Source organism: Mesocricetus auratus, unplaced genomic scaffold (genome assembly GCF_017639785.1).
Source record: "Mesocricetus auratus isolate SY011 unplaced genomic scaffold, BCM_Maur_2.0 Super-Scaffold_100011, whole genome shotgun sequence".
NCBI lineage: Eukaryota > Metazoa > Chordata > Mammalia > Rodentia > Cricetidae > Mesocricetus > Mesocricetus auratus.
The window spans coordinates 28,269,861-28,297,285 of NW_024429195.1; the positions used below are offsets into that span (position 1 = coordinate 28,269,861).

A 27,425-nucleotide genomic window follows, 5' to 3' on the forward strand; every position below is an offset into this window, starting at 1 on the left:
GAAAAAGATCCATATGCGAAGATGATATATGCGAAGAGAAGTAAGCTTCCTGAACACAGATGCCCTTCTATAGTGTGAAGGAAATGAGGGCTTTCCCAGACAGCTGCCATATAGCCTGGGATACAATCTCAAGAATTTCAGGTTAACTTTAAAAATGCAGAGAGGGGCCCGTTAAAGTGTTCGCAGTTGTCTTCCATTCGCTGAAGAAGGTTTGAGCCCTGACTCTGCTTCTCAGAGTAGAGCTTTTGCACCAGTAGTATCTGTATTTCTGCCAGAGAGTACTTGGAAACTCTGAACTGAGTCTCAGCAATCTGAGGTCTAGGGCAGACCTAGGTGACTTGAGTGTATACTAAGATCTTCAAGTGTTGTAAGCCAACACTCTCTGAGAGATCACAGGGTGGGGGGACTGGGGGGAGGGTGGTTGTGATCTCCCAGGTGGGGCTCCATTCCTGCAAGTCAAGGCAGCCTGAGAGATAGGAGAACCTAGAAAAAAAATAAAAATAAAGGTCTGTCACTGCCAATGTCTCATGTGCCCATCCCTGTAATCTGCTAGTCAAGTCTGTCATCACTTGGGAGCCTTGAGAAAACTTCACAATCTGGGACAAGTGAAGGAGGGTTTTCCCCAAGGGATATTGAGTTATTGCCACCAAAAAGAGACGGAATGGATTGTAGGAGAACAAGTGAGCCAAGGGACAGCCATTGTAGAAACTATGCTCTGTGGAAGCTGAGACTTGAGGAAGTCCACACAACTAAGAGAGGAAATGGCCTTTAACCCAGTTTCTCTGACTCTGGGTGTGAGTTGGCTCTCCTGAGGGGGTGCTTTCTGCAATGTCAGCTTATCTCTCACTCTCTTCCCATGGACAGAAGCCACTGCGGCTGTGGCCCTGCTGTGTTTGTGGCTGTGTTCGTGCCTTGAGTCTGTTCACTACCTATACTGGAGCTACCGAAGGAAAACGGTGAGCACATTCTGCTTTGGAGGTAGAGGTGAGAGCCAGGAACTGGGTGAGGGAGTGAGGGTGGGGTGAGGGAATGCGGGTGGGGGCCAGGGAATGCGGGTGGGGGCCAGGGAGTGGAGGTCTCCATGAGGGAGTGGAGGAGCCAGGGTGGGATGAGGAACTGGGGGTGAGATTCAGGAACTGGGGGTCTCTGTCAGGAAGTGGAGGAGCCAGGGAGTGGGAGTGAGGTGAGGGGTGTGGAGATCTTCATACTTAGGCAGACTCTTGCTTCAACTTGAAAATGCCCCAATCCAGTGACTATGGGGCCCATTGACACCTGGTTATTTGCACGATGTTAGAAAACTCTGTGACAAGCTGATACCACTAACTACAAGGCATTCAGAGCACTCAGAAATGCTGGGTGATACCAGCTAAATCTCTAGATCTCTGAGTTTTCCCAAATTTTGAAGCAGACATAAATGCCAAAGGACAAGTTACTTAATTCTCTGTGCCTTGGTGTCCTTGTCTAACAACAATAGCAATGTCCCTTAAGGAAATGTCAGGCAAATGAAGAAAATGGATATATGTAGCCCTTAGTGCCTCATGATGTGACATGTTATAACTGATGGCTCTTTCTTCCCCTCTCTCCTGGTCTTGTTGGTCTTAGTGTCGGATGAGGTGATGTGAGGTGCTCAGTGGTTATGGATGACATCTAAGAGCTAACTTAGGAGCAGCTCGCCAGTATTCTGCAAGTGACCAGCTGCAACCTTCTGTGATTGTCCCATGACTGACCTGGGGCTCTGTCCTGGCTTGTGCTCATCAGTCTCATGCTTCCTTCCTCCATTGCTTCCTCCTGCCAAAAGAAGAGCAGGGGATTGACCTTCCTCACCAACAGCCCTCTGCTGGGCTTGGGGGGGGGGCAGACGGACACACATGAACATGTCAATGCACTAGCTCCTATCATACCTTCTGGAGGCTCAGTGGACTCAATCCACTTTAGACTGGCAGTCGGGCTGCACGTTAAATAGTTTTGCAATGGTGCGTTTTGAATAAGCAGTAAACATAGAGGTGAAAATAATTGTTTTTGGTTGCTCCAATTTTGCAACATTGAGACATGAATTGCATACTTTTAACATCTATCTCACAAGTGTGGAAACTGGCATCTGTGCCCCACTGAAATGGCTACCAGGCTTCTGTGAGTTTTTCTGGTCACAGGTGGCATGTTTTTATGCAGTGATGGTGCACACATGTGTGGTCTACCTGACCCTCTCCCCAAGCCCAGTTCCCCAGCCACCATCATTACTAATAGTCACATCTTAGCCCGTAGAGTCAGGGGATAGCCAAAGCATTCACAACAGAGAACACTGAACCAGCACCTGTGGAATGTGCCCTGACCACACACTGGGTGGCCCAAAATCCAGTTGCTGGACACTTGCCCTGTGTCACAAAGACAGGTGTTCCTGAGTGGCATTTTGTGATGTGAGCATTTGAAGAAAAGTACCCTAAACATATCTCACAGACCTTCCTCTGTACTGTGTGGTCATTTGATTAGTTAAAGGTTGGTGCTCTCTACCCAAACTCTCAGCAGCTTCTGCCTCTTCCGTGTGCCAATATACTCCCCCCCAAAAGAATATAACCTACAGAAAGGCAGTAGAAATGGATGGTTACACGACTCCGGGAGACCCAGGGAAAAGCAGTCACCTTTTCGAGGGTTCACTTTCTCAGAATCAGATATTGGTACAGGCCGCAGCTACAGTTTCAGGTCCCCCTCAGACCGCCAGCAGGGCAGTGTGAGAGGGAAGGACGATACAGCGATAGCCTGGGCTTTCTCATGCAGTTCTGCTTTCCTCCGGCGTGGCTCGGATTCGTGGAGTGGCTCATCTGTTTGTTTCCCAGGAGTGTCCTCCTCTTCGCGTACAAGCGACTTGTTGTTCCTCCATCCCGTCTGCCTCCTTGGTGACAGACAGATGAGAACTGTGCCCTGTGCTCTGGGGCTCTAATGTGACCTGGGTTGAGCTGGTGGGGGGGGAAGGGGGGTTGTGAGTTGGGGGACAAGGGGAGGTTAACACTGGGGAAACCAGTCTTTCTCAGGAAAGAAACATGCTCCTGTTCTGGGGACCCTAGTCGGCTCTCACAGCTGTTATACTGTTGATCTAGTCACAATTGGGGAGATGTTAGCCTCACTCTTCTCAGCAGGAAAGCGAGCCGAGGAAATGGAGAACTCTTGTTTTTCTTCAGATGAGGCAACTTAGAAACTAAATAGTACCGAGAGGGCAGGCGGGGGGGGGGGGGGGGCGGGGAGGGCTCTTGTTCTGTATTTTCAAATAGATTCAGGAATCTTGAAAGCCAGGAGGTTCCAGACTTAGGACTTTTAGAGTCCACTCCAGCCAAGGACCTCGAAGCTGGGCTGTGTACTAAGATCTCCACCTGGAGAGGCGATCTCTAGATACATAAACAGGAGGGATCGGAGGCAAGGAGATCAACAGCCTGCCTAGATTCCCATGCTAACGTTGCTGGTGGGGCCGGGAACTCCCAGGACCTCACCTGTCTCGTGACCTGAGGCTTGCCTGCACTGCCAGTCTCTCGCAGACACTCTGCTGACATTTCCATGGGCAGCCACACCTGGAGTGTTGCAAGAAGTCACCTTATCTAACAAGCAGGTCTTCTAAAGACTTGTTTCTGCCGTGTATGCTCTAAGCACAATGTTTCTGATGCTTGCCTCACCCTGCCCTATAAGAATTAGCATCTTAGTGTAGAAGAAGCTAAGGGCTACAGTCAAGAGACTGCCCACAGAAGAGAAGGGAGCTCAGTGTATTGGAGCCCCTGACTGCGCCCTGTCAGGCCGCCAGAGCTGAACTCACTTTAGGCCATGCTCCTTCCTTTAGATTTTTCTCAGGGAGAACTTTAACCAGCCAATCCTGACTCGGTATGTTTATCAAAGACAAACAAAAGCACAACGTGTCTTGCCAAATCAGAGAGGAGAAATGAGATCAATTAAGTGTCTAGTTGTGGGTTTTAGGAAGGGGGTAGAGGAGAAGAGGGGTATCCCCTTGGCCTCATTCACAATCTTACCCGGTTTGTTTCCAGGACAGGCTGCTGTCACCTGGGACAGTATTCAGCTTTCTAGGCACCAGGCTGCGGAAGAGAGAAGGCCCGACTGTTCCATTCTCTGACTACAGCCTTTCTGGGTAGACACCTTCACAGATACTCAGTGGTGCTCCTTCAAGCCCCCTCATCATTCCTGCTCTGGCCAGGACTAGTCATGCCCATGCCACCCAAGCAGTGTCCTTTATGCACAAGAGGAAAAGCATTCGCTCAATGTTGTTTGTTGCTTGTGAGGGCCGTTGAAGGATTGCTGGTGATGGCTACATTTTTTTTTTTTGTTCATGCCCCTGGGATAAGTCATGGTTCCACTGCCAGTGCCCCCTCCAACAGATCAAGCCACATATCTGTCACCCACATTCAGAGGCCTTAGTTCTTGAATTAATTTCTATGTGCAGTGTAAAATAGGCTACGTTTCTTGTAGGTTCCTTCTCCGAGGTGATCCGAAGCAGATGGAGAAATTGGTGTTAGAGAAAGGTCTTTGTACCTAACTGATGCAGTTAGCAAGTTTTTAGCAATGGATACCCTTGTGGAGACATGAAGATTTGGAGATTCTCATGGAGATGGCAATGCCATTGAGATACAAAGGACAGATTGTGATGGGGACCAGGGCACCTGAACAGAGAACGGAGTTCAGAGGTGATGTAGAGAATGACGGAGAGTCAGCATGAGAAATGGTGAGGAAGGAGCTACGTGTGACTGTGGCTTTGAAGGCTGAGTGACTGGAAGGGTCACTGGGAGGGAACTGTTTTGCAAGAAGGAACAGTATGACTAAGGTCAACCAGAGGTAACTTTGTTTAGAGAAATGACAAGTGAAACAATGCTGAGAGACTGGGGTGCAGCTCAATGGCCAGAGCACTTGCCTGGCATGTAGGAGAAGCCTGGGTTTGACCCCTAGCATAGTATTCATTGGACATGCAGGTATACAGCTATAGTCTCAGCATGGAGGAAGGAGAACCAGGAGTTCAAGGCCAGCCTCGGCTACAATATGGAGCTTGAGACCAGTTTGAGCTATATAAGATCCTGTCTCAGAAACAAGTAAGGGAAACAAAGCAAACCCACGTGTGGACACAGTAGAAGATAAGATAAAGTAATTTGGGGAGGATGCTTAAGCTTTTATAAAAAAGAGGAGGGCTGGTGGAGGGTTTGAGGAAGACAGCCCAGACAGAGATCAGGCACATTTCACAGTCGCTATGTGGATGCCCAGGAAAGCAAATTGTGCCGTGGAAGCAGGCGAGGTAAGTGATTTCATGACTATTTTCTTTGATCCTGGGGTAAGAGTCCTTCGAAGCATTTACCTTGCAGAGGCCATAAAACTACATCAAGACGAATCATGCCACTGTCACCCTCTGAGCCTCTGGCTCTGGTGGGCCTGATGTGATGCTAAGGTTTACTGAAATTTCAGGTCATCAGCACGGGAGAAAAAATCATTTCAGCAAACACAAGCCATTTGTGTGGAACTCCAGATCGACCCCCAATCAAAGTCTGTGTGGAGAAGAGGAGAGAGTCGCAAGCAGCTGCCCAGAGCCCTCTTGTGCCCAGTAAGCTTCACCAGGCTGCGTGGGGGTCCATTGTGTCTCACCCAGGACGGTCATGGCTTGAGACACCTTCTGCAGGGAGTCGTGGAACCTTAGCCGTGAACACCTCTCCTGGTTGAGGTAGTTTGTGTTTTTGTCCCCGGCATAATGCAGCCTGGCACTTAGAGGCACATTTTCAGCACAGTGTGTAGGGATTTAGCCACACACCTCCCATTTGAGTTAATGGAAATCCTGCCAGGAAATCTCCATGCTGGGCTACACTGCAAATCCACCCCTGATTGTTCTGTTTGATTTGTTTCACCTGTGTCTTCCTCCATTCAGCGGCACCGAGGATCTTTGCTGCCTCCTTAGTGGCGGCCTGGGCTCAGGGCTGAATCTTACTTAACCCCATGCAGAAGTGAGGAGCCACAGTGGAGGCAACGACTCAAGGACTGGGAGGGGCCTGTCCAGGAGTTGAAAGGCTGCGTTTGAAGATATATTGGTTACACAGAAAGCCAGTCATCTCCTATATGTGGCTCTTTGGGTAGGAATGCTGGTAAGTTCAGAGTTTAGTCTTACCGTGTTCCATTCAGAGTGCTTTTTTTAAAAGTAGTATCTCATCTAACTGGGGAGGCCCTGACCCAGCACCTTGACATCAGGACACAGAGGAGTCCCATAGATGGGAAGGACCCTACGAGGAGCCAGGGTCTCTCCCTTTCATACACAGGCCTTGATGGCATGACCACTGTTTACGTGGCGTGCAATGTGTGGAGAGCAGAAATTGCCCCTAACGGGCCTTCGTAGTTGTAGATTTTTCTCTAGGCTCTAATTTAACAGACCCCTTCGCATTGGCCCGATTTGTCTTGCCAGTCTGCGTCATGCCACGCTCATCACTGGATTTCTCTTTGTGACACTGGAATGTGCTTGGCAGCAGTGACACCAGGACTCAGTTGCTAAGTTGCTTCTGTCACCAGCCACCATCACATATCCCGTGTGATGTTCATGCTCATCAAGCGCCACTTGGCTTTGAACCCTCTCCCATGCTTCTGTGTGTCGATCAATAAATGAGACCAAAGCTGGGAACCCTAACCCTTCCCTTAGCACCTGTATGCTATCTGCTTAACCAAGAGCTTGGGAAGTTGATTTGGGATTCAGGTTTGAACTTGCTTTACAGCCTGCTCATAAAATGTGTGCTTAAGAGTGTGTGTTCTAGAGTCAGATTGCCAGGTCCGGTAGCCACCCTGAGTCCCTGAGCAGATTAGTCAACCACTTTGATTCCCAGGCCTTTGTTTTCCACCCCATAGGCAATTATAGTACCTGAGACAGGCACGGGGTAAAACCCAAGTGAGAGAAAGCATGCAAAAATAGTGTTTCTGTGTCTCCCTTACAGTGCAGGATCAAAAGTGCCATTACTTCTGCAACTCCCCAACTGTACAATGTTTATATACGGAAGCTAAAACCGTGGAGAAAGAACTGTGAGTATGCTATCTTTCATTCTGTGTGTTGTCTGATTCTTTATGTGTTCTTTAAAACTGAGTTTGTATGTTGACTAAAATATTAATTATATTTTAGCACCAGCAAAGACAGCAATGAGCCATTTCTGATTCCCACATAGGAATTCTGGGGGCCAAGGAGAAAGCAACACCGATGGTCTCCATGGTCCTAGAAACCATGAGTTTCCTCTCAGTTATCCTTTGAGCTCTCAGCTAACTCCTTAAACTGTCGGATGATGCATTTCCAACTTCAGGATTCCTGTAGCTTATTGTTTAGTGCAACTGTCAGTAGCAAGGTGGACATGAGTTTCTATTCTGGGTCCTCTGTCCCTAATTACAACTCTCCCAACACCTATCATGGGCCTGGTAAACATTTCAGAGTCATTTTTTAGTAGCTCCCTTTCCAACATTCTTTCCCCTCACCCAAGGGGAAAAAAGCTTTTGTAAACATACTATCACATGTATCATATTTTAGCATTCATCCCTCCTTTTAAAATACATGTGTTGAACACCTGCTCTATGTTAGGTATCATTCCAGGCACAGGAAGATGACCAAGGTCATCCTGTGAGAAGATGTGAGAACATGAGGAGGGAAGGCATTGCTGTAGAGAAGAACTCTAACTACCCCAGAGAGACGATGAAGAGGAAGGTTTAAACTAATATCCACCTATGATCCAACACACATGAAGCAGAAGCAGGAGGGTCGCTGCAAGTCTGAGGTCAGTCTGGTCTACACAGTAATTTCCAGGTAAGCCAGTCTATATAGGGAGAACCTGTCTCAAAAACACACAAACCTTCACCCACAACCAAGTGCATATGGGCTACATTAACCGGACTCAGTGGGTTACTAAAAAAGAATAAGATAGTAGTAGGCTGCTATGCTCATTCTAGGAATGGTAACAGTCTCTCTTCTTAGTCCCTGCCCCTCCCTCCATCCCAGAGGTCCCAGGATGGTTAGGTCAGTTTTAATGGTTAACCTGAAACAACCTGAAATCTGTGAAGAGAGTCTTAATGAGAGAGAGAGAGAGAGAGAGAGAGAGAGAGAGAGAGAGAGAGAGAGAGAGAGAGAGAGAGAGAGAGAGATTGTGTAGATCAGGGGGACTGTGATCATGTCTCTGGGAAGTGGTCTCCATTACGCTGGGGGTGGGGAGGCCCACCCTGGGTTTAGTTCTGGATTATCTATGTGTGGAGAAGGAAGAGAGCTCAGGTAAGCATGCATGGATTTTTCTCTCCCTCCATTCATCACTGTGGGTGCCACATATGCTACAAGATCCTGCTGTAACTTTCCTGCAGGAATGCACTATAACCTGGGATTGTAACTAAAATAAGCCCCTCTCCCTTCCTCCTCTCTTCTCCCCTTTCTCTCTCTCCCTCACAAAACCCCACCAAAACCATAAATCAAACCAAATAAAACATTATCCAATATACAGGTGGGCATATGGTGGGTATCAAAGAGTTGGCTGACAGGGTGTTGAGCTGCCGTCCTTCCGGCACATCTCTGGAAGCTTCCTTCCTACTTCCAGGAATGTGCTGCTGGTGTTCTCACTGAAGGTCTGTTGGCCTCTGGCTATTATTCTACAACAGACCATTGACACTGTCTCTGATCTTATTGGTTCTCTGGTCAAGGAATTGGACCCATGGGCCAGTGTAGCAGTATGGTGTCTGAGGTCAGGAGACACTCCAGGTTTACTATACTGAGAGGCATGTGAACCCTGCTAGTGGTAATTGTGGGAGGCATTCTGAGCATTATCATTTCAGCCTATGTACTGGATCAGCACCTGTGGGTGGGGACTTGGGCTTTCCACCTAGATCTCCTCATACGACAGGAGATAAGCAACAGTCTGTTTAGAATGGCCTCCCTGATGGAGCCGAGCACGATTGTGAGTTTGGTCTACAGCCTCATTGAGTGGGCTTTTGGTGAGCTGCAGCTGCGTGTAGAACATAGAGCAGGAATAAACCAAACCTGCCCAGCTGTTTGAAGCTAAGACTTGCAGCAGCCCCCTTATGCTCAAAAACAGCAAAGAAGAAACTAGCCAATGCACAGATATATGCATTTAATTTCCTTATCGTCAGAGTTAGCATCCTCCTTTCATTTGGTCCTGAAGCAGTTAAAATGAACATGGCATCGGAGAGAGGCTGCAAACATGGGTTCTCATGAGAGAAATGGGAAGTGGTTCTGACGCCGCCAGCAGTTTCCTGACACACATCTTTCCTACGGGGTTTTAACAAGCGAGACTATTTTTAGGGAAATTCTTTGCCTTGAACTAAATTTGTGGCCTTAAAGTCTTTTCTTCCATTTCTCGTGCGTGCATGCTCCGATGGTCCAATTTATAACTGGCACCTCTACTACCCACCGGCATATCAGTTTCATCTCCCAGAGGAAGAGAAAACCAGACCCTGTGACTAGTGAACTGCATTGAAAATCTAGTCTAATGCTGACAGATAAATGCACTAATTTTCTTCTGCAACCGGTTCTGCATTGCAGGGTGAGCCTGCTTCTAACAACTCCCTCAAAAGGCTCTGTAACCCGTCCAAAAGATGATGTCAAGTGCTACAAGGGCCCAGGTCAGCCTGCATCATAGGTGACAGTTACCTCAGTGATAAAGTTACCAGGCAGGTTTTGAATGAGATTGTGTTTTTAAATGAAAGACTGGCTGGAAACGTAGACTTGGATCAAGCATTAACAGGGGAAAATTTGAGACAAACAGGGGTTGGCATTTGGTTTCTTTGTGGTGTTCAACAAAGGTCAGAGAAGGTTCTAGTACAGAAGGGACCCAAGTTTCCATCGAAGAGTCATGGTGTTCCACTAATACACCAGTGTGTAGTTTAGACAAAGTGAAGTCTAGGCTTAGGCAGGAGCAATTTCATGACATGGAGGCCCTAGTCACTCAACTGGAACTGGTCCCTTAATTCAGGTGACTCCCTGGGCAGTTGAAGTCATGTGTGATTTTATTCTGAGGAAGAGGTAAATCCCCTTCCACCACCACCCGATGCCAACTGTTGGGACCAAATGGGGGTGGGTGGTGCTTAACCAGCAGACAGGGTACCCGGAGAGCCTCTGAACTGGACTTTGTTCCCCACTTTTGTCAGCAGAGTCATGGCTGTGGAGGCAGCTCATGAATCCACCAGAGCCCAAATGGCGACCCCGCTCCCATTATCCATCTGCTCTGCTTCCTCACAAAGCTGTAAGTACAAGATTGATTGCGCATGTCGGACAATGTGAGGGACCTCAGAGTGAGGACAGGAGGGGCCGATTCTCACTCTGGACAAAAGAGAAAAGTCGGACACCCACAAGATAAATGGGGAACACTCAGGCACTAAGTATGCAGGAGATACCTGTGGTGTTTTATTTTGGGTTTTGATTTTTCTTGTTTTTTTTTTAATGTGGAAAAGTCTGGGGTTTGAAATAATTAGGTTTAAAGTACCTGTACAAGTAGATCTTTAAAATAAGCACATTAAGTATACTTCAAAATGAACATGCCTGTGTTAGCTATGATTCCCCCGAAAGCCAGCTTTATACGAAGTGGAAAATTTTAAACAGCAAAAAATCTAATATTATATTATCTGCTACTAAAAGACAAAACCAGATCATTTGTCCAAGTGAAGAGTTTAACATTGCTGGCAAAACAAACTTGCAATAGCTTCAGCTTTAAAAAGACAACAGAGGCTTGAAACTGGTTAGTGTAACTGGTAACGAAAAGTGGGTTATACATGAGGTCGGCCCCACACGCTATTGCTAGGTGACCAGCCTGAGGATTTTCTGTGCCAAACTGTGTGGGGCTTTGTGCACAGAGAGCTGGTTCCTCTGGGCAGAGCTCCACCCAGCAGCCTTCCCAGAAACCACCTGGTCCGCTGTGACCCTTTGTAATAGGGATGAAAGCTGCTTTGTCAATGACCCCCACCCCAGAGCACCGCAGAGCGGTTCCTTTCCTTCCTTCTTAGTCCTGAACCGGGAATTGCTTTCAACATCCCTACAGCCAGTCAGAAAGCCCCTTCACCATCCTGCAGCAAGCCATCCTGAGCAGCCCTTTCCCAAGCTTGTCCGGTACTGTGAGGAGGAACAGGTGTTCTGTAACCCACCTCTACCTCTGGTGACAACCCCAAGTGTCAGAGAGGTTCAGGTTTGTTCACACTGCTAGGGAGAAAGCACCAAGCCCAGAACTTTAGAGGCCCCAGTCTGTGATTTCAGCAAAATGCATAGGCTTTTACACTATAAACATCCTACAGATGTCTGAGGGGTGTCATGGTGACTGTCCTGCCATTGTTGCCTGTTTATATTGTTGCTGCCGCTTTACTGTCACATCCCAAAGTGATTTGTTTGGTTGAGAGGTAGGTAATTATGTTTTTATATGGGTTTCCATTTATGTAACTATAGGCTTATGGTGGGATCATAGGCAGAGATAGAGACATCAACCATAAATGAATGACATGGATAAATGGCAAACAAATCCTAGACACACTTTTCATATTGAAAGCAATACGTTCATTTTAACTTGTTTCCTAAAGAAATCGCTTGAATTGATGATCTTATACGTTTTTTAAGTCTCATTATAAACTTACTCATATTATTAACTTAAAAAATTTCAAATAGAGTTTAGAAAGAAATCTGGATGGTCGTGCACCCTTAATCTTCAGTGATTTCAAAGTTTCACCAGGGGGCGCTCCCACTTCACAGCCCAGAGGCAGGAAGGACAAAGGACCACAGTGGTCTCATGTTTAACCTGAGGCATATACTGTCTGGTTTTAAAATTTCCAACTCTTTCTCCTTTTCTCTCTCACACACTGTATTAAAAACCCAAGTGAGATTGTGCATGCCTCCTCGAAACATCTGAGCACAAACTGACACCACCACAAAATTAGCAAACACAGACAGTTGTGAATTACACTGCTCCTGGCACAGGCCACTGAGTTATTTGAAATCTGCATTGAATTTTTGGTTGCCATCATCAGTCTAAGAGTACAGTAACTTAGGGTATCAAGAAATATGCCTCAGTTGGGCCACCCTGGGACGAAGCCTGTGGCTGCTCTGCTTTGGTCTCTGGGTGGCAGAAGCTTTGTCACCCTCTGTGGCAGATCTTTTGGTAAGGCCAAGTCATAAGAAAAATGCAGAGTCAGGAAACAGAATAATTAAAGAAAAATCTCCAGGGACAACCCAATGACATTGCCTGAGAAGAAATTATCCCCAAAGCCCGCTTTCCAGTTCGTGTGCAAGTTTCATATACTAAAAAGTCTGAAGATCATTTTAAACACCCAATTTAGGCAAACAATAAATAGAGCATTTCTTGTGGGAGGGAACTAAGGTATTTCAAAGTCAGAAGGGAGTGCGCCAGTTTGCCAAGTGCAGAACCCCACAGAGCCCTCTGGCCTGAAGTTTCAAACTGATCCAAACCCTTTGGGGGTTTGAATTTCTTTGCTGTTGGCAAAACACAATTCCTGCTTCAAAGAGAACCGGCATTAGGAAGGCTTGTTACAGACAACTCAAAAGACTTCTTGGGCACCAAATCACTCTTACAAAACATCATTTTGATGAGTTTAGTACAGATTAATGGAAAACATATGGATTAAGTTTTTCTTTAAAATTACATTGGTTTATAACATGCGCGAAAGGAGCTGTTAAATACATCCCCAGCCTTGCTGGGCTCCCAAGCACTTCAGCAGTGGGTTGAGTTGCTAATGAACCCACGGAGCTAGCTGGACTTCCCCTGCAGATACCGCTGTCTGCCATTGCTGTCCATAGGGGGCCATGGACCCTGCCCCTCTACCTCTGGTTTTGCAGACACCAGTGGTGGACTGATCCCAACTTAGGTGTTTATTTCACAGCGATGCAAAACTCTGTTTACTCACGTGTCCTGGAAGGCTCCTTCTGTGTTGTTTGAATGGAAGGCAGAGCCTCTCAAGGAGCTGAGAGCTTCTCCTGAAATGCATGACAAACAACTAGTTATTGGAATTAGGTTCTTCTTTGAGGGCCCCAGGAGGAAGATACATCTGTTCCCAGGACTGAAGTGGTCATTGAATCAGGGAGACCCTCCCTACAATGGCAGCTATCACAACACCCTCCCCATCAATCACCAAAACCAAAAACCAAAGCAAGCCTTAAAAACATGGTGACTGGACAACCAGCAACCCAACAGAGTCTGGAGTCTGTGACAGAGGCCACCAGAATCAGGCAGGCCCCATGGCTGTGCTTTTCCCTTATGCAAGGAATTGTCAGAAATGAAGCACAATAAACAAAATGACAAAGTTGGAGTATGAAACAAAATGCCTACCCTTTCCTGCAGGAAGTATCTGTGCCTCTGGAGCAGTGTGTGTGTGTGTGTGTGTGTGTGTGTGTGTGTGTGTGTGTGTGTGTGTGAGAGAGAGAGAGAGTACATAGACATTTTTATTCTTATAAGTATTAAACAATTATTGCCAGTATAATTACACAAATTTAAGAAGTCTTGCCTTTAGAAATAGTTCTAATAAATTCTGTCATTTCTTACAACTAAATGAAAAGGTTTTCCTTGGTGAGTATGGTCTGTAATCATAACTTCAGTACCAAACATGTCCAATTTGCTTTCGACCACATGTTAGATTTAGTCCTGTACCAGGAGTAAAGGTAACTGCCGCTTCTGGTTTGGGCAGGCATGTTCCTAACATGCGTTATCCTAATCACAAGGTCTCCAGTGATCCACCCATCCATCATTCTTCCTGACAAATGTTCCTTTTTTCTATCCTGCCAGTAGTTATTTCAGTGTGGGCTGGACTTGAGGACGGGCCACACTGTATTCATGATGTAAGGATAAGGGAATAAATGTCCTTTAAGATACTTGTTAGTTTCAAAGATGAAATGAGGTTTTCCTTTCCCTGCAGAGAACCACAACTAGTCAGCTCACCAGGGAATGGGCCCATAAGTGAGAAAAAGAACACATGCGCAAAGTCTGGCATCTATTGCCTTTCTCCTTTATTGTTCCGTGATGTTAGCATGGAGGGCTCTCTGGAGGGCTCAGGGCTGACGTTCTGTAAGTAGGGGCAGTGAGCACACTGCTAAGAGTGTTTGTTCTTGCTCCATACGCTACGTGCTGCAGAAACTGATGCTGAGTTTCTAGGAATACCGTACAGATCCTGAAAAGAGTCCCCGAGAGACACAGTAGGGAGCACACTCCTCCTGATCCCCAGTCAGTGCTCCACAGCCACAGAGGAAGAACACAAACAGGACTTACTGAAGGGACAGCCCCACCAACCAGCACTACTGGTGTTCTGAGGAAGACAATAAGAAAAAATCCAGTGGCACATACCCGCACACGACAGCCATCCCACATTTGCCTTTGAACTGAACTGAGCGGTGCCGTTTACTTTCGTCTGGTGGAGAAGAAAAACCAAACCAAAACAAAAAAACAAAAAGGGGAACAGTCTCATTTACATGAGATCTTGATCTGTTTTTAAGACTGGGAGCCTTCAAACGAACAGGCCTACTCTGAGGCAGGAAAGCAAACTCTTCTCCCGGCATCATTCACAAGTGGATGGCAGGGATTTTCTGGCAGTCACCATTTTCTAAACCATAGCCACCCGATGCATCTGAATAACACAAAAGAGCAAGGAGCATTTTGATGCGCTGAGGAAAGTTGTTTTGACAAATGTCAGTGCCTGGGTCTTACGGACTGAGGCCTGTTGTTCCGTTTCCCAGGCTGCCTGAGTGCAGCAACTCAGCGGCTTCTGTCGGGAAATTGGACATACCCAACACAATTCCATTTCCATTTCTCTGCAGTGTTACAAGCTTCCTTGGCAGCAAAATCACATATTCTTATCACAAAAATAAATGAGAGAAAAGAAGACATACATTTCTGTCAAAGTTATGTCAAGACATATTTGGTATGTGTTTCACTTCACTGCCACTGACAGCAAAGATGTCACTCGCTCCCAACACACAGCAAAGAAGTATTTTCCCTTCTCCCGCCAGGCATCAATTTCATTTTATTCACTTATAAGCGCCAATGACAGGAAGGTGTCTTTTTAAGACAAAGCTTTAAAAGGGGAGGGGGAGAATAGTTTTGTGTATCACTGGCTTTCTGAATGGACATATTGTGTGAATCTAGCCTGACAATATCATAACAACTGCAATAATAGCCAGCCATCAGCACTTATTAGCCATTCCGCAGCGCAGAATCCTTGTTCTGGACGATTCCTTCCCATGAATGGGATGGACAGAGCTCACAGGGGGCTTGTGTTCTCTTTTCTAATGGAATAAGAAAATTTAAAAAGAGGGAGAGATTAAAACGTCAAAGGAAAGAGAGGAGCGGGAAGGAGGGAAGGAAACAAGGAAGGAAGGGAGGAAAGACAGGAGGGAAAGAGAAAGGAGAGAGAAGGGAAGGAGGAACAAAGGAAAGGGGGAAGAAAAGATGGAAGGAAGAGAATCAGGGAGAGGACAGGGAAGGGGAAGAAGAGAGGAAAGAAAGGGCAAGTGGAAGGGAGGGACATAAAGGAAAGAAGAAAAGGAAAATGATTAACACATTTGCTCAGAAAGAGAAGCATTCCCTTAGCTCTAAGCAAAAGAACGATGTTGAAGTGTGATGCTCTAGAGACGGCTAGCACTACAGCGGCCTCGGGATTTCACTTTCTCTGTCATTATCCTCTACTCGGCTTAGGCATTGTGGCAGATACACGGAAGTTCAGCTCAATAGAAGATGCTTTACCATCAGCACAGGGATAGAACCACACTTGACCAACCAGTGACAAGTCTCTGGGGCCAGTCTCACCCCTGTTCTCGGGGGCTGGGGGGAGCCATCCCCAGGGATGTTTTGTTGACTCTTGTATCTGTAACACCCATAAGCCCGTAGAATTAGGAGTTAGCAATTGGTTCAGAGCCTCCTAAACAGCCTTGTTTATAGCTGAGACTGAAAATTCAGTGAAATTGAGGGAACAAATCTGTATACAAGCTAGCAGGAGATCTGTGCATGATTCAGAACTATGGGAGATTTCTGTGTCCTAAAGAATTACGAAAAAGAATGAATGCCAGTTGCCGTTCTAGTATAAAGATACTGGATTTGGTGATCTCTCAATGGTTGTATATGGGTGTGTGTTAAATGTGTGTGGATGTGCTCATTAGTCTCCACCTTGGGTTTTGAGGCAGGGTCTCTCACTGAACCTGGAGCTTGCAGATTAGGCTAGACTACCAGCTCCAGGGGTTCTTCTCAGGCCTAGGATTACAGGTACACACCATCACACTGGGCTTTTCACATGGGCTCTGAGGATCTGAGCCTAAGTCTTCATGCTTGCTGCAAAAGCACAGCCCTCAAGGGTGAAATAAAACCAGCACAGCTTTCCACTGGCAGTCTGCCTGAGCATGGGTGCTAAGAAGGAAATGCACAGGAGCAGGTTCTAGAAGAAAGCTGAGCTGTTGCTCAGGGCATCTTAAGTTAATTATCAAAAGCCTACAGGAACATCTTAAACTCACTCATCTCCTTCCTTAAACTGTCCCCCACCCCATTCATGTTCACTGTTACAGCTGAACCCACAGGTACCAAGAGCACTCCCATATGAGGAAGCTATGGACTTCACAAGTTAGCCCCCCCCATCATAGTGAGCAGAAACCCTTTCACTGAAGACCCGCAGCATACCCTCAAGGTTGTCCCCAGCTATGTCCTTTCTCAAACACAACTGTGAAGGGTTTACCTGTGTCCCCCCTGCCTGTGACTGCACCTTGGCTGTGAAGTACATACACTGTATATATGCTTACACACCTACAAAACCTAAGGTGGCTCACAATGACACTCTCCAGGGAGTAGGTGCCTTAATTCATTTGTTCCTTTCTTTGTTGATTCATTCACTCATTCATTCACTCATTCCTTTACCATGATATGACTCTAAAATATTTGGTAAATGTTTCTGATGCTAGGTTAAATACCTTGCTCAAGAAGTCCAAGAGTAGGAGAAGTAAAGGCAGCAGGAAACAGAAGGTGTATGTGGAAGATAACGGCTGGAAGTACACATGAAGAGACCATGAAGAGCAGTGTAACCGGAAGAGCGTTATAGATGAGAAGTGAGCAGATTCCGGGAGATCGGGGGATAAAAACTTCGTCAGAACCAATCTTCACTTAAAATAAATAAGCAAATTTCTTTTTTTCTCTTGAAGCTCCATTGTAGTTTACTTATAACATTGGTCCTATTCAATTTTGTTTTATATTTGGTTGTCCTGGACTTTATTTGCATTAATTTCACATTTAAAAACGATTGCAATTAGGTAGCACTGACTTTGATTATGAGTTTCTTGTCTCCCCTATCCTGACTTGTACTCCTCCTTAAATGTTAAGTTAAAGACTAGCTCAGTCTCTTGGTTAGGGATATAGGTCAGCGGCAGAGCATTTGCATGGTGTGTGGAAAACCCTGAGTTCTAGACTTAAAGAGAGAAAAAAACCAAGTGACAAAACCCTCTCATCCGGGCCTGGACAATCATCTAAGGAGAAATAGGTGTCCTTGCCATTGGTTCAGAGGCTTACACTGAATTCTGAAGGTGACTGCTTTTTGAGGTCTAAGGAAGCGTTCCTACTTTCCCGGCCTTCCATTGTCTATGAGACAGTGCTTCACTAACCTGTCCAGGCCAACCTTGAACTTGTGACCCCCTTGCCTCAGGCTCCCCAGGAGCTGAGGTTACAGGCCTGTGCTACCAGGTTCAGCAGAACTTCCGGTGGGTTTCTTGATGGGACTTGTTTACAAAGCAGAAAGTGATTCTGTGTTGTTGCTTATCTTATGTTCTATTTTCTTCGGAAACAAAACACACAGAATTCTTCTGTTCATTTCTTTGTCTCCCCACTCCCCTTTAACGGAAGAGAGAAAGTTGGATATGAGGCAGATTCATCGGCAGATGAGAGGGAATGGAACAGGGATGAGTGTGAGTAACATAGCCAGGGACCAGGAAAGCTGAGAGAGGGAAGCTCCTGGAAGCCGTGTTTTAAGAGAGCTAGAGAGATAGTTCAGGGGTTACGAGCTCTGCAGCTGCCGCTGTTGCTGCTGCTGCTGCCGCTGCTGCTTAAGGCCCTAGGTTTCCAGCACCCACACTGACTCACAACTTCTTGTGACTCCAGGTCCAGACCCTCCTCTCCTTAGGTCTTCGAGTACTGCATGCCTGTGGGACTCATGCACATAAAGTAAAGAAAGGTGTTCTTTTTGTTTTGTTTTGGTTTGGTTTGGTTTTTCGAGACAGGGTTTCTCTGTTTTGGAGGCTGTCGGTCCATCCTGGCCTCAAACTCACAGAGATCCGCCTGCCTCTGCCTCCCAAGTGCTGGGATTAAAGGTGTGCACCACCAACGCCAGGCAAGAAAGGTGTTCTTAAAGTCACATTTTGAATCTCCCCGTAACAAAGCTAAGTAAAATTTGCCTTTAGGCTAAAATAATTAGTTTCTTCCCAACTGTAGCAGTGTAGGGTTATTCCAATGAGTGTTTAAAGCGCTTTCAAAAACACTACACTTTATAGTTCATAAAAATGAAAACTACTCACATTAGGCATGAAAATGCAATGAGCTATCGCTTTAGCATCCAGAGATGACCATGGCTGTATGTTGTTGTAATCTCCTTCCACCTTTATTGCTACTCATTTCTCACTCAACATTTGTAGTTCTAAATCCCTTTTATTTACTGTATGTCTTGAGCAGTTTTTCACATCTTTAAAGTTATCAACACTCATCTTTTTTAGTACGTGTATAATATTTTACTGTATAGATTTAGCAAGTTCCTGCTTACTGAACAAAGTTTATTTTCAATATTACTATTAAAACAACTCAATAGCAAGTGTCTGTGCATATTAATTGGTTTACTATCTGTCAGTTTTGACTAGCTATATTCATAAAGGTAAAATCCTTTTGAAAATGTGTTTTCAAGAGCTTAAGGAGTTTCACTCCAGTTTTCAATCATTTTTAATTAAGCACCATTTGATACTTTATTACACATGCACTCTCCTAGTCTCTCTGATGATTTGCTGAGAAATGCCCTACCTCTTATAATAATTTGAAAATATATGATTAAAAATATTAATAGCAGATTTTCAGCTTGAATGTTCCTGACTGAGCACAGTGGCTTATGCCTGTGACCCCAGCACTGTGAGGCAGAGGCAGGAGGATGAGGCCATCAAGGCTTCCTAGTGAGACCTTGTCTCAAGAGAGGGAAGAAAAATGTTGCCTGTTCTTTCTGATGCTTTCCACTTGGGACTCCCAGCCATCAAACATTTCCACTCATAGTGTTTCAGGAAGAAACGTAGCTCCTTCTTCATTTCAGTTCTGGTTTTCACAGGGAGAGCTGGAACTCTGGACAGGCAGACTCTGAGGACATGACCATGTTTTCTTTACTTCTCGAGTCTAGCTAGTCTGTTAGATTTGAAGAGTGATTGTGCAGACATGTTTCTAAGTGTTCATTCTTGCACACAGAGGCTCTTGCTTTCACAGGTGGCCAGCTGAGGCTTCCCATAGTCAGATTCTTCTTGACCTGCACTCTGACCAGTCACATGAGAGCCACATCTCTCAAGCCCATGAGCAGCAGATGGACACAGACTTGCAAGAAGTTCTCAGGAGCCACTGGTGGCTGACTATGACATTTTGGCTGCTCAGAGTGAGCTAGAGGCATCTATGGATTTACCGGCTAACAAGCTCCTCGTCCCTCCTGCCTCCCAGTTCTGAAAGTGGTATGTGAGAATCTTCTTTCTTCAGAGCTACAGACATGTGTACTTTCCAACATCTGTTCATCCTCAAGACAACATCATAATGTGGCTACTGTTGCTATTTTCACTTCACACATAAGGACTCTGAACACCAAAGGACTCCAAATTCAGGCCTCCAGAACCTAGGAAGGTATTATTCTATGTGACCAAAAGACATCTCAAACTCAGCTTCTATTCTCCGGACAGACAGGATTTGCAAGGTACTCATGGCAAACTAAAGCAAGAGCCAGAGGCCAAAGGTTCCTCTTTGGGATGTAGAGATGGGTTGGGGGGGCAACAACCAAATGTCTCCTCCTGTCTTCTTCTGGAGTCTCCACCCATCTCCCACAAGCATTTCTGTCTCCATGTAGACACCTCCATGTCAAGAGCTCAATATCCTCTGTCTCAGGGTCACAGGTGCCCACTCAACAAAGTGCCTCCCATCCACCAAGCTCTGGAGACCAGAGAGGAGGCTCCTTCTCCCAGTCCCCACAGACACCACTGAACCCATTAGTGACATAGCTTAGTGTTCACAAAGGGACAAATGGTGCTGGGGTCTGCCACATACAACTGCTGTCCCCTCCCATGCAACTGCAGAAGAACTAGATGACGATGGTGAACACTAGGCTTCTTGCCCTCGATTTGTCATTTGTCATAGATTATCAGACATTCTGCAAGTGATTGCTAAGGACCAAGACTACATAGATGCCAGCATCTTAGAATGCTCTGGGAAGCCCCATATGGGTCATCTAACTAAAAGGGGAAGGGGAATCATGAAAAATTTGGTAAAGGAATCCTGAATGTACAGGGATCAAAATTTAATTCAAAACTGAATGCATAATGAATCTGTTGCTGGCAGATTTCACCTGTGTTGTATCACACAACCTCACTGCAGCCTGAGTTCCAAACACAAATGTGTGCATTGATATTGTACCATGAATGACATCATAGTATCAACACCAAGGAACACCGCCTACAAACCCACACATGCTCAGATTTAAGATTATTATGTTATGACCTGCAGTGATTTTACTGTACGTACAAAGCTGTATGCAGAAGTGTAAGTTTTAATTATGGAAAACAAAATATTTTCCTTTTCATTTTAATTTTTATTATTTTTGAATTATTTGTATGCATTGATGTGTCTCTGTGTATATGGTTCTGTGCATATGAATGTAGGTATGTGTAGAAGTCAAAGGTGTTGGGTCCCCCTAGAACTGGAGTTGCAGGCAGCAAGGAGCCACCTGAGAGGATGCTGGGATTTGAACTCAGGCCCTGTGGAAGAGCAGTGCATGCTCATTATCAGGGATCCAACTCTCTAGCTCACAAAATTGTTTCCTGTTTCAGCATGGAAATAAAAAATTATCATCCCTTTGGATTTTATTGTGTTACAATGACTGTTTTTTTTAAAAAATTGTTGTTTGAGTTGCTGATGTGTTTAACAAAAAATTAATCAAGTGAATTTTAGTTTAGGATTAGGACAGAATTTCTCATAATTTCTGAAAGGGCCTGAGATACATAAAATTTTCTCAGGTGAAAAGGGGCAATGAGTTGATAAAGTTTAAAGAGCCCTGGCCCAGACAAAGGAAAATAAACATGAGTAAAAACATTATTCTCCTTGAGAAGCTCTAGTCAGAGGCACTGAAAATTGGATCAAGCAGACTAGCTGGAATTCATGAAGTAGCATCCTGCTCCGTTCCCAGCAGCTCCTCTCAGCGGCCAGCAGCTCGCTTTAAAGCACAGCACAGCCAGTGCTGCTTCCTTGCCTAAGAGGACAGGGACTTCCCGCCACCCCTCTCACTGGTCTGCTGGGCCAGGCCCTTTCTGGTTAGACACCTGCCTGCCCATCATACTTCTGCTGCGTGTCCCTACATGTCCCTGCGTGTAGCCGCGTCTACACGTTGCTATTGTCTCCTCCAGCAGGACGGTCACCAAAGTTCCCTCAGTGTCCCGGTTTCCTTCTTTCGGCCCCTTTCAGTCTTCTCTCCTTATCTGTGAACTTCTAGGAAAGGAAGCCTACTTCTCACAGTGTCTAACTTCTAATAGGTACTTAACCATGATCACTTAGAGAGGGATGGCCAGCGAGATAGCTCAGGGAAAGGTACCTTCTGTACAAACCCAAGGGCCTGACTTCAATTCCTGGCACTCGTGTAAAAAGCTAGTCATGGTGGCTCACATGTGTGACCTCATCAGTAGGGAAGTGGAGACAGGGAAATCTCTGAGGCTGGCTAGATAGCCGACCAGACCTAATCAGCCAGTCTCAGGTCCCTGTGAGACACCCTGTGTCAAGAAACATCAGGCAGACCTCTGGCCTCCACACACATACACATATGTGCATGGTCACCCTAAGTATACACACGGAAAAAAGGAAGATCCCCAGAAAATACTCAAACTGCCTCAGAAGGTGTGGGTCAGCAGCTTGCTCTCCTCAGTGAACCACGGACACACAACAGAGCATCTGTCTGGGTGTGTCCTGTGCCTGGAACGGGAACAAGTAGACATTCTCATCTCTTACCACTTTTTTTATGTCATTAAAAGAGCGTTTTTAATAGCAGTAGATACCTTCTGGGCTACAGTAATGTGTAGGTATTCATCAATCATGGATGTGCGTTAGTCTACAAGATAGTTTCAAATGATTCTATCAAAAATTACAGATTAAGAGTCAGGAAACAGTCATCTCCCTTTCCCAGCTCCAGCACACAGGGTAATCCCCAGCAGGGATTGGCCAGGACAACAGGTGACTCAAGTCAGCAAATCAGGGAAGACCTTAATGGGAACTAGACGGAGCTATGGAGGTTTCAGAGTCTCAAATAGTCTGGTACTAGCATCTTTCAGCCTAATCCAGAAACGTCCCTCTCTCCCATCACTCCTACTCCACCTATTACCTGGGACATTGGTATTCCTGGGGGGACATGGATCTTAGATCTTACTTTTCCTGGTTAATTTCAAACAGGTAACCTTAATCAGAAATGGACTCAGAAAGCCACCCCTGGCTGTAGGTTGGACTCTGGTCTGTCCCACTAGCCTGTGAAGTTTTTCCATAAGAAGTAAGAGTTGATTCAAATGTGAATAAATTCACAGCTGATGCCTGTCCTGTCAGGCTGCTCTTCAAGGTCACATTCAAGAGTTTTGACCTTCAGACACCCCCCTCACCTCCCATCCTCTATCCCCTCCCCCGGCATCATGGGCCTTCATGGCTGCCTCTGATGGACCATCCCAACCTCATAGCCAGTGTGACCATCTGCTACCCGGGTGAAAAGAAGCAGAGATGATGATTTACAGTAAATCCTTCTTCGGGACTTGATTTAATTTTGTATTCATGTTTTCTTATGTATACATATTCTTTGACACAGACTGCTCATCTTTGTACTCCACTGTTAAATCTTTGCTCATGGTAAATACATACTTAGAACTTAGCTGGGTTCAATTTGTCTTTCAAATTCATTATGATCCCCTCTCCCTTCGTGCTCATGTATTCCTCAATCCAAACCCATTTTTAGCCCTCATTCCATATTTTGAAATTGTAGGCTAATGTCTTTTTTCCCGTTGGCCTCTAAGCCGCATTCAGCATGTATCTTACTTAGCTCCACCTCAGTCCTGGGAATCATGGTAGATGTGGTAAATACTGGCCAAGGCCTACACTGCCATGGGCCGTGGAACTTTTTTGATCTCAGCCATTCAGGTTCCTGCCTTTGTTGAAGCCCAGTTGTAAGACTCAGTACATCTAAGACTATTCCATCAGTCTACTCAGGTCCTTCAGCCCCAGTCCAAATTACAGGAGCCTTCCATCAATCAGTCCCCATTACCTAGAAGTGCTGTTTGGAGAGAAATACAAAAGCAAAGCTGTAGGGTTCTTTCCTAAGAAAAGGGGGTAATTATAACCTGATCATGAACCACAGCAAACACCGTATTTTCTAGGAGTGGAACCACCCTGGCCAAAGGTCTCTGTAATTGACTTCCATTTACCCCAGGTTTTCTGCAAGCCAGCATTGTTACGTACATGAACACTTACTTCTCAGGATAGACTTTTTTTTTGTCCTCAGGAGAAGACACACGAGAAAGCAGAAGGTAGGGTTCAATGACTCTCCAGGGTCGTCCAGCTCGTTAGAAGACCCACAAGCAATACTGGGAAGATCTGCACGTAATGTGTACTCTTCCGTCACTACAGGACTCGGGCAGAGGGGGGACTCTTGGAGCCTTCAGCCCCGTGCTTCCTCCGTTATGGCACAGGTCCACCACATCTCCCTTGGGGATTAGAGAACTGGAGGGGCCATGTTAGGTTGGACTTTTATGTGTGACTGCATTTCTGTTGACAGTCCCGGATGTCATCTTGGGGCTTGGGAAAGCCCAGAGGCACCTGAAGCAATCTGGTTTACCCAGACTTGAGATCTTAGAATGACCTAGGCCAGCAAGGAGGCCCCCAAGGGTCAGTGCTAATTGGGGCCGATTCCCCAGGGGTACACAGCCCAGACTGTTCCCAAGGAGTTCAGCTGGAACCAGAGAGCTTCAGGAATGTGAGCCAGGCAAACAACTGCTCAATTGTTTGAGCCCCTGCGCTTGGTCCCCGTGCTGCTTCCCAGCTAAATGTAGGCCAACAAGATTGCTGAAAACTGTTGGCAAAGCTAAACGCAACACTTCCTTCATTTGCATTTAAAAATTAAAGCTCGGCCTTGAAGTGGGCATTAGGCAAGCCCTCCCCAAATGAATACTGAACAAGTGTATGAGATCACCCTGGTTCCCCAAGCATGCCGCTCCCCAACTCATGCAAGCAGAGGGCCGTTTTCCCCTAAAACTCTTTCTCTGTCACACTCAAGACCTTGAAGCTGCAACTTTCTCCTCTAAGACAAAATACTTTAACTCAGGGCGTTGAGGGTAAATTTGGGCCCTCTCTGCCATCACCGCTAAGACCGTTTCTTGAATTGCCTATGTTGAGCACATGTCCAGAATCAACTCCCATCTATATCTGGCATTTAAGCTGAAGGCAGATTCCTGAGGTAAACATGAAGATATTCAAGGTCAGTCAGAAGGGGTCAAGGAGTCCTCCATTCAGCCGGTCTGCTCACCCTTCTCATTCCCAGGCTGCCTACACTATGGATTTTGTTGTGAATTTGGCTAGTTTACTGCGCTCTTAGGAAAGCGAACATTTCTCTGCTTCCAGCCCTCCACATCTCCTGCATGAAGGCTCTCTAAAACCACAGTAATGATACCAGAATAGTCAAAGTTGACAGATTTTTATCCTGCATTTTAGAATCACACTCCTTCCAGGAGTACAGTGGCAAGAGATTCCGGGCTCCACCCCTGTGGAAGCATGTCTGCAGACAGACTCTCCACTCAAACTGATTAACATTTCTAGGTCTGTTTGGAGACTTTATTGGATCTTACTCACCCTCGTGAACTCTATCCACATACATCTTATCCTAACACATCCTAGACATCACCACAGACTTAACTGAGCTAACAGGACAGATGTGGCCAGACAGGCCTGGTTAATGCATGGCCAAAATGCTTATAAATTACATCATAGAGACGAAGTATTTTCCCTCCACCTGAAGATTTCCTATCATCCTGAAGCTTGCATTTCTGATTCCATGGGATGGGTATCTTAAGGGAGTATCATCCCGGCAATGTTCTAACATTAGATCACTAAACAAAACCACTACGGCTTACTGGCTTAAATGCACTTTCAGTTTCTGTGTGCATGTTTTTTGAGAGGTGTCGTTTATATTTAGGGGTCTCCAAAGAAGCTTGGTTTGTTTTCTGTGTCCGTAATACATTATTTGTAAACGACGCATAGGTGTTGTCTATTTGAATTTTTTTGTTGGAAGGACACACACACACACACACACACACACACACACACACACCGCGATTGAATCCACCAAAGCTTCATTTTAAACCATGTGGGTCTATAGGCCATTTCCTCCAAAACAAGGTAAGATGCAGAAGTTGACAGTTCGGTTCCCCTGGGCCTTTTAAGGAGGCAGACCCAGATAAACTTAAGCGTGGCTTGTTCATGTCAGTGATAATATTCATCAGTGAGCCCGAGTCTGATTCTGTGGGCTCGCTCCAGCTTTGTTGCTCTGTCATTTCTGAGACTCCAACTCCCCTCTCTCTCTTTTTAATCACGGCAGAAAGTTTCTTAAGAGCTTAACTTACAGCCGAGTGCCAGCTCCCCCATTTAATTTGTACGGCTTCCCTGGCACTTGTCATGTGTGTTCAGGCAGGGGTGAGGCCGGTTCTCAGGGCCCAGCTCTCTGGACACCCTCAGTGATGACCTCATTAGAGCCACAGATGTTTGCTGCACTTTGGGAGGTGTGGAAAAAGCAGAGCAGTAAACTACGCCAGCTTGCAATAAGGCTGCTACCCACAATTCAAGATAAAATGCCGGATAGTTCCCACTAGGTTCTGGTCGGCTAGGAGACGGCAACTTATTAATCTTGTGTCAGAGAGCCAGCTGCAGCTTGGCGGTTACCATATTTCACCAGCAACCCTATGTCTGGACAGCCATTGTCTTTTTTTATGAAAAAACTCTACAAATCAGCTGCGTTCTCTCTCTGCCTCTCTCTCCTCTCCTCCTTTAGCTCGGCAAAGCCCCCCACTTGTCCTCTTTGGAGAGTCGGGGTGCACCCTCCAGCCTGGGCCTGGTTTACTAATTCAGAGCGGTGCTTACTTTCTAACTTTAATGATATTCCCTCAGCGTAGCACTTTGGTTGCTTGGCGACCGGATTTGAGCTAGGCCTCTCATTTGATTCCCACACATCAGACCCTGAAAAGCACTTTTTTCCCGTCCCTCGGCTTTTGATTCTTTCTGCTCTGAAACCCTTCCCCCGCAGTGTCAGTATGGGTGGGCAGAGCAGTGGGAGAGGGAGGCCAAGGGTGAAGGGCGGCCTATAGTGCTCTGGTTACACATCAAGGCCTCCAGACAAAGCCCCCGGGAACCCTCCCTGACCAACACAAATTCCCCTCAGAAAAAGCAAATTTGGCTTTCCCTCATAGTGTGGGTGTCGTTTTGAGACTCTGCTTAGATACTTTATTAAATCTGATGCTTCTCGTTGTTTTTCTGCTGTTTCTCCCCAGAGGCTTCCCATATCAACAAGTTGCTGTAGGGCATAAGCAAACAGATTACGGAGAACTAAAATCATCCAACAGACAGCAGCCTGGTACCCATGCTTCCAAGAGCTTCCAATTAAACCATAGTATCTGTTAGTGAAGGATTCTCTGTCTTCATGTTCCCCACAAGGAGGAAGCATTTTATGCTAAAATTCGTATGTGCTGATCACAAAAGATGATGGAAATTTGCTTCTTTTTGTCTATGTAAAGAAACATAAAGATGCTATATCTGTTGTTGAAAAGGCTCCCTTGTAAAAAAAAAAAAAAAAAAAAAAGAAAGAAAACAAAAACAAAAACCAAGGCGTTGAAAGTACTTCTGTGTTTTATGTTGAGGCTCCAAAACATGAGAACAGTAAAAGAAGGGTTGGAAATAAAGGGCACTTGGGTTTTCCTATAGTGTTGTTTCAGTTGAAATTATATCATACAATCGTTCCCTTAAAAAGCACATGACACACATGTAGTCATGGCAAGAAGTGAGCTGATCTCCTGACTAGGACAGTGAATGGCCATACTTCTACATACAGACTTCAGGCACGCAGAAATGTGCTTTTTGCATGTATGTAGATTCACGTCTACATTAAGTCATATACAGTCTATTACACAGGAT

General features: G+C 45.8%; 1 long non-coding RNA gene across 3 annotated transcripts; it reads left to right on the plus strand.

The window, feature by feature from the left end:
* Nucleotides 1-841: 841 nt before the first annotated feature.
* Nucleotides 842-21,091, plus strand: LOC106021101. Of its 3 annotated transcripts, XR_002382646.2 has the most exons (9): nt 842-956; nt 5,443-5,695; nt 5,897-6,110; nt 6,945-7,029; nt 7,574-7,795; nt 9,533-9,612; nt 10,141-10,232; nt 16,919-17,062; nt 19,458-21,091. It is a non-coding gene; the product is annotated as an uncharacterized LOC106021101 (long non-coding RNA). The 3 variants fall into 3 exon arrangements; XR_005880397.1 differs by lacking the exon at nt 19,458-21,091 and having other exon boundaries at nt 16,919-17,203; XR_002382643.2 differs by lacking the exon at nt 19,458-21,091 and having other exon boundaries at nt 5,443-5,578; nt 16,919-17,203.
* Nucleotides 21,092-27,425: the final 6,334 nt, after the last annotated feature.